This window comes from Otolemur garnettii, unplaced genomic scaffold (genome assembly GCF_000181295.1).
Source record: "Otolemur garnettii isolate 467f Iridium unplaced genomic scaffold, OtoGar3 scaffold00304, whole genome shotgun sequence".
NCBI classification, from domain to species: Eukaryota; Metazoa; Chordata; class Mammalia; order Primates; family Galagidae; genus Otolemur; species Otolemur garnettii.
Window position 1 is genome coordinate 454,236 of NW_003852699.1, and position 6,089 is coordinate 460,324.

At 40.3% G+C, this 6,089-nt stretch overlaps 1 pseudogene; it reads left to right on the forward strand.

Annotated features, from left to right (window-relative positions):
- The first annotated feature begins 836 nt into the window (after nucleotides 1-836).
- LOC100947011 lies at nucleotides 837-1,802 on the forward strand (annotated as a pseudogene).
- Nucleotides 1,803-6,089: the final 4,287 nt, after the last annotated feature.

Consider the following 6,089-nt stretch of genomic DNA (forward strand, 5'->3'; position numbering starts at 1 on the left):
ACAACCTACTGCTGAAGAATTATTAGATTGATGATGAAATTAAGATGGAAATTTAAAAACATCCTGAACTGATTAACACATAGGACACAAACTTTCAAAATCTAATGGGATACAGCAATAGCAGTACTTAAGGGAAATTTCGTATCCATAAACGCCTACAACTAAAAGACAGATCACAAGTTAACAATCTAATGACACTTCTGAAGGAATTAAATAAGGAAGAGTAGGCCAGGTATGGTTGCTCATGCCTATAATCCTAGCACTGTGGTAGGCCAAGGCTGGTCAATCACCTGAACTCAGGTGTTCCACACCAGCCTAAGCAAGAGCTGGACTCCATCGCTAAAAATAGCCGGATGTTATGGCAGGCACCTATAGTCCCTTGGGATGCTGAGGCAAGAAGATGGCTTATGCCCAAGAGTGTGAAGTTGCTGTAAGCTATGATGTCACAGAACTCTATACAGGGTGACAAAGTGAGACTTTGTCTCAAAAAATATATGTAGGGCAGTGCCTGTGGCCCAAAGGGGTAAGGCGCTGGCCCCACATGCCAGAGGTGGCAGGTTCAAACCTAGCCCCGGCCAAAAAATGTGTATATATATATATATTTTTTTTTTTTTTTTTTGCAGTTTTTGGCTGGGGCTGGGATTGAATCCGCCACCTCCGGCATATGGGGTCAGTGCCCTACTCCTTTGAGCCACAGGCACTGCCCATATATATATGTATATGTATATCCATCCACTACCTGGCAGAGATGGGAGGAGCCCCAGGCCATTACCTCTTCCCTCCTTCCTGCGGTAGACCAACTGCATCATCCAGCTGTTCCAACAATCATTTAAAACATGGTGGATTACTAGGAAATTCTAGGTGTGCAGAAACATGATTCTGTCAAAGATATTAAAAAGGCTTACTGAAAACTAGCACTGAAGTGTTGCCCAGATAAAACCCCCGAGAATAAAGAAGCAGAGAAAAAATTCAAACAAGTAGCTGAGGTATATGAGGTGTTGTCAGATCCTAAAAAGCAGGACATCTATGACAAATATGGCAAAGAAAGATTAATAGTGGAGGAGATGGAAGTCATTTCGACAATCCACTTTAGTTTGGCTTCGCACTCCACAACCCAGAGGATGTCTTCAGGGAATTTTTTGGTGGAAGAGACCCATTTTCATTTGACTTCTTTGAAGACCAATTTGAGGACTTCATTGAGAATTGGAGGGGTCACCAAGCAAGCAGAAACTAAGGAACAGGGTCATTTTTCACTGCCTTCAATGGATTTCCACGTATTGTAAGTGGATTTTCTTCTTTTAATACAGGACTTTCTTCATTCAAGTAGCTAGATGGGGGGAGGAGAGCACTCAATTCATTCTCTTCCACATGATTTGGTGGTAGTGGGATTGGCAACTTCAAGTTTATATCAACTTCTACCAAAATAGTTAATGGCAGAAAGATCACTATAAAGGGAATCGTGGAGCATGGTCAAGAAAGAGTGGAAGTTGAGGAAGACGGACAGCTCAAGTCCCTGACAATAAATGGTGTGGCAGAGGAGAACGCCCTGGCGGAGTAACGCATGCAGAGAGTCCAGCGCGCCCTGCAGGCCCAGTCCACCAGCTCCTGCTCGCTGAAGCCGCAGCTATCTGCCTCAGTGCGAATCGTGCCCCTCTATGCCTCTGAGGAGCGAGCAGGAGCGCCCGCGAGCCCCTGGGTCCTGGTTGACCACCATACCCACAGCAGGGATCAAGGAAGGTGGCAAGAGGGAGTAACCGAAGCAGAAAGAGGAGTCAAAGAAGTCGACTAAGGACAACCACTGACTGTACTGACCAGGCACTCACACGCGGCACTCGCCCGGCGTTGGCTGTGCACAAGGTAGGTAGTAGCATTTACAAGGCCACACTCTTTAATCAGGATTAATAGGATTTTGAACATTTGTTACACACTGCTCAGGGCGTGCCTTCAGGAGACGGAGTTGATGAGATGGGCAGCTTGGGGATGGCAGCTCGAGAGGCAGCCTCCACTTCCTTACCAGGTTTGCTGAGCACTAATACCCGCTGCCTTTTCCTCCTGAGCTGTCACCAGCAGCCTGCCAATGACAGGTTTAGCTTTAGAAGTACAGTAAGGGCCTGGCAGGTATCAGAGCCATTTGTGTGCTGACTTCTTTCTTGCTGGCTGGGGTGTTTGTGCTGGGAATGTGCTTAGGGCTGTGCGGATGATGTTGAGCCCTCAGGGCGCTTCCAGTCTCCACAGAGCAAGCTGCCAGGAATTGCTTCAGACCCAAAATAATTTCTTATATTTATTGTTTTAGTTTTAATCCTCTCCAGGTAACACAAATTGAACTTCAGATATTGTTTAGTTTTTCCTAAATTTCATCCTTTTTTCTTGAACTCACATTTTTCTTCTTAGCACAAAAATTTTTGCTCAGCAAAATCATGTAGCTTCTGTAGGTGAGGGTAAAACTAGGGATCCTCAGGCTACTGCTCACACAACATGTGAAAGTAATCCTACATTGAGCAAGAAGGCTGAACTAATATTTCAGCTTGCAAATGTTGCCTCCTTAAAAATAATTACTTTTTTCTAGTTAGATTCTGCCCTGCTTCCGGGATTATCCCATTTGCAGGACTTGAGGCTTCCCTTTCCTGCCCCTGGGAGAGCTGGTGGGCTCTCACTGCCTTCACCTCTTCCTTGCACGCTCCCCGTGATGACCTTTTTCTTCCTTTTTACCTGAGGATCCATTGTTCACGTTGCTTTTCCTTTGTCCTCTTGGAAGGGACTGAAAAATGCCAGCAGTTTTAATCTAGACAGTCCATATAACCATGCCACAGCCATTGTACTTCCAGAAATTCACCTGGAGAAGTATAGAGAGAATCAGATTATATGGTGAATGCTTAAATTTTGTTTCTAATGCAGGAGATATCAAATAAGTGTCTTAAACTGTGGAGATACATAGTAATGTCAGAGCAATTTACATTGAGAAAATCTGTTGGGTATTAATATGTGACACATTGGATGGGGTAAGTCTGCCAGTGTGGAGACCAGGGAGCAAATATCTGTAGCCTCCAGGGGAGGGAAGGTTAGGCAATGATAGAATAGGAAAGAGAAGAAGGGTTGGAAATAAAATGGATCATAAAATCTTCGTAAAAGACTATAAATCATTGTCTCTAGCCCCCATTTTAACAAACATGCCTCTAAATATCATACTATATAGGAATTTTTCTCTAGTTCCAAATTAACTATACCCAAAATAAAACTCAATCCAAAGCAAGACACACTTTCATTTATTTATTTCTTTAATTTTCAGACAGAGTCTCACTCTTGTCACCCTGGGTAAAGTGCCATGGCATCATCATAGCTCACAGCAACATCAAATTCCTGGGCTTGAACTATCCTCTTGCCTCAGTTTTTCTATTTTTTTTTTTTTTTAATGTAGATGTGGTCTCACTCTTGCTCAAACTGGTCTCAATCTTCTGAGCTCAAGCAATCTACTGACCTCAGCCTACTAGAGTGCTAGGATTACAGGCGTGAGTTACTGTGCCAGACCAAGAGTCACTTTTATGTCTTCCTAATATACATCACTACCCCTTGAAATCTTCTGACATTCCAGACTTCAAAGCTTGAGATAATGAAATGTCTTTATCATTTGTTCTATTGTTTTTATTTTAATTTAACATTTTAAAACATCCATTTTGCCATAAGCATATCAAGCTTTTGGATACTGAGTATCGATTGAGTGAAGATTATATATTTTTCTGCATGTTAATCTTTGGCGTTTATTTTTATTCCATTAAAAAAATTCTAAGTGGGTAGTAGATTGCATTCTGTGGAATTCAATTACACAAGATGCAAAGAGCATGGAGGCACCCAGACAGGCCTGACTAGGCCTATGACTTAGTCAAGTTATCAAGTGACTTAGATAGTCAAGTCATCAAGTGGGAGGGATTAAGCTCTTTGAACTTTTAATATGTAGTTACATTAGGAAACCTGGTTTACTTCCACTGCAGGGATAAAACTAGTTTCTCCTTCCCCCTTCCTAAATACACCATCACCTATCTGGTCTGTTAGCAAGCCCTTACCATTTACCTAGCCTGTCTCACTTTCCAGTCTTCCTGGTAACTTAGGGTTCTTTCAGTCTAATCTTTTGGTATTTTTACATTTTGCATATAAACCTTTGATAGAAATCAATAAAAGTCTTCTGAGGAGGCTAGAGAGGGGCTGTATTTTCTTACTTTACTCAGCCTGAGTTAATATAAGAATTCTCCAGGTATTCTTGGCCTTTATGAGTTTTAAGCTCACGTATTTTCTGCTTAGTTTTTCTCAGTCAGCTTTCAAACCAGGTCTGGGTTCATGAACAAAGATCACTGGCACCCTACTACATCTAAGCAAAAAGATAAACAGTAGAATCATAATTGCCAGGGATTTGAACAATCCACTGATAAACTAGACAGATCATGAAAGCAGAAAATTAGCAAAAAATGTTGGACTTCAATAGGACTCTAGAACAAATAGGGTTAATGGACATTAACAAGATTTTCCCTAAGTTTTACAGAATATTCATTTTTCTCATCAGTACATGGAACATTCACCAAGAATGTAGAAAAAAATAATTCTATGCTATTTAGGGACCAGAAAAGGGGCCTAATAGTCAAAGCAATCTTATGCAAAAAGAAGAAATCTGGAAGCATCACATTACCAAGACCATGCCACAAAGCTATTGTAACAAAAACAGCATGGTAATGGCACTAGAAGTAGAGATATAGACCAATGAAACAGAGAACCCACATACAAAACCATCTGTATATAGACAACTGATCTTTGACAAAGCAGAGAACATGTACTGAGGAAAATAAGTCCTAGTCAATAAATGGTGCTGGAAAATTAGACAGCCTTATGCAGAAAAATGAAAGAAGATCTACATCTCTCACCACTTACACAAATTAATACAAGATGATAAAGTACTTAAGTGTAAGTCATAAAACCATAAGAATTCTAAAAGAAATGTAAGAAAAGTTCTTCTAGATATCGCTTAGGGAAATAATTTATGACTAATACCCCAGTGGCAATTACAGCAACAACAGAAATAAATAAATGGTATTTGGTTAAATGGGAAAGCTATTGTTCAGCTACCAAAATAATCAACAGAGCAAACAACCTATGGAACTAGAGAAAGTATTTGCAAGCTATACATCTGATAAAGGGCTAATTACCAGAGTGTAGAAAGAATTCAAACACATCAGTGAGGAAAGAAATAAACCCATTGAAAAGTGGACAAAATATATGAATAGAAGTTTATCAGAAGGAGATAGACAAATGAGCAATAAACATAAAAAATATTCAATATCACTAACCAGCAGAGAAATGCAATTTAGAACTGGAGTGAAATGTCACCTTACCCGGGTTACTGTGGCTTCTATTGAGTAACAACAACTTCCACAAAAAAACAGTATGGAAATTTCTCAAGGAACTAAAAGTAGACCTACCATCTGATCCAGCAATCCCACTACTGAGTTTTGGGGGTCATGGTGAAAACCACCCTTTCCCCTTTATTTGGTTTGCTGAAAGATCAACTCATAATTATGGCAGATTAATAAAAGAAAAGTTTCTTTCCAAATACCATGTGCATGGGGGGAACCACAAGTATGTTCACCTAAAAGTCTCAGTGATAGTTAGTGGCTTTTAAAGATACCTTTCAGAAGGGAGGGAGGAGAGAAAGTGGAAAGTATACAAGTAGCAAATAGTTGCTAGAGGTGATGGGTAGAAGAAGGAAAACAGATTGCTTTATAAATTAAACTAAGAGACAAGTATTGTGCTTCAAATGACCTTAGGGCTAGGTCTATTAGCATGTGATAAGGATGCCAGCAACCTTTTCTGATTCTAAATCAGGTTGCTCAGGTTTTATAGAAAGGCCAGTTTTTTTGAATAAAAATGGTCTTTAATTTAAAATATTCTTTATTCATGTTTTGGGGTGAAATTTCATTAGGTCCTTCATTCACCCATTTGGAACTTCCCTAAAGTTTCACACATTAAGAGCTGAGATGGTGGCTCCACACATGTATCTTAAATGGATAAGGCACCAGCCACATACACCAGAGCTGGTGGGTTTGAAT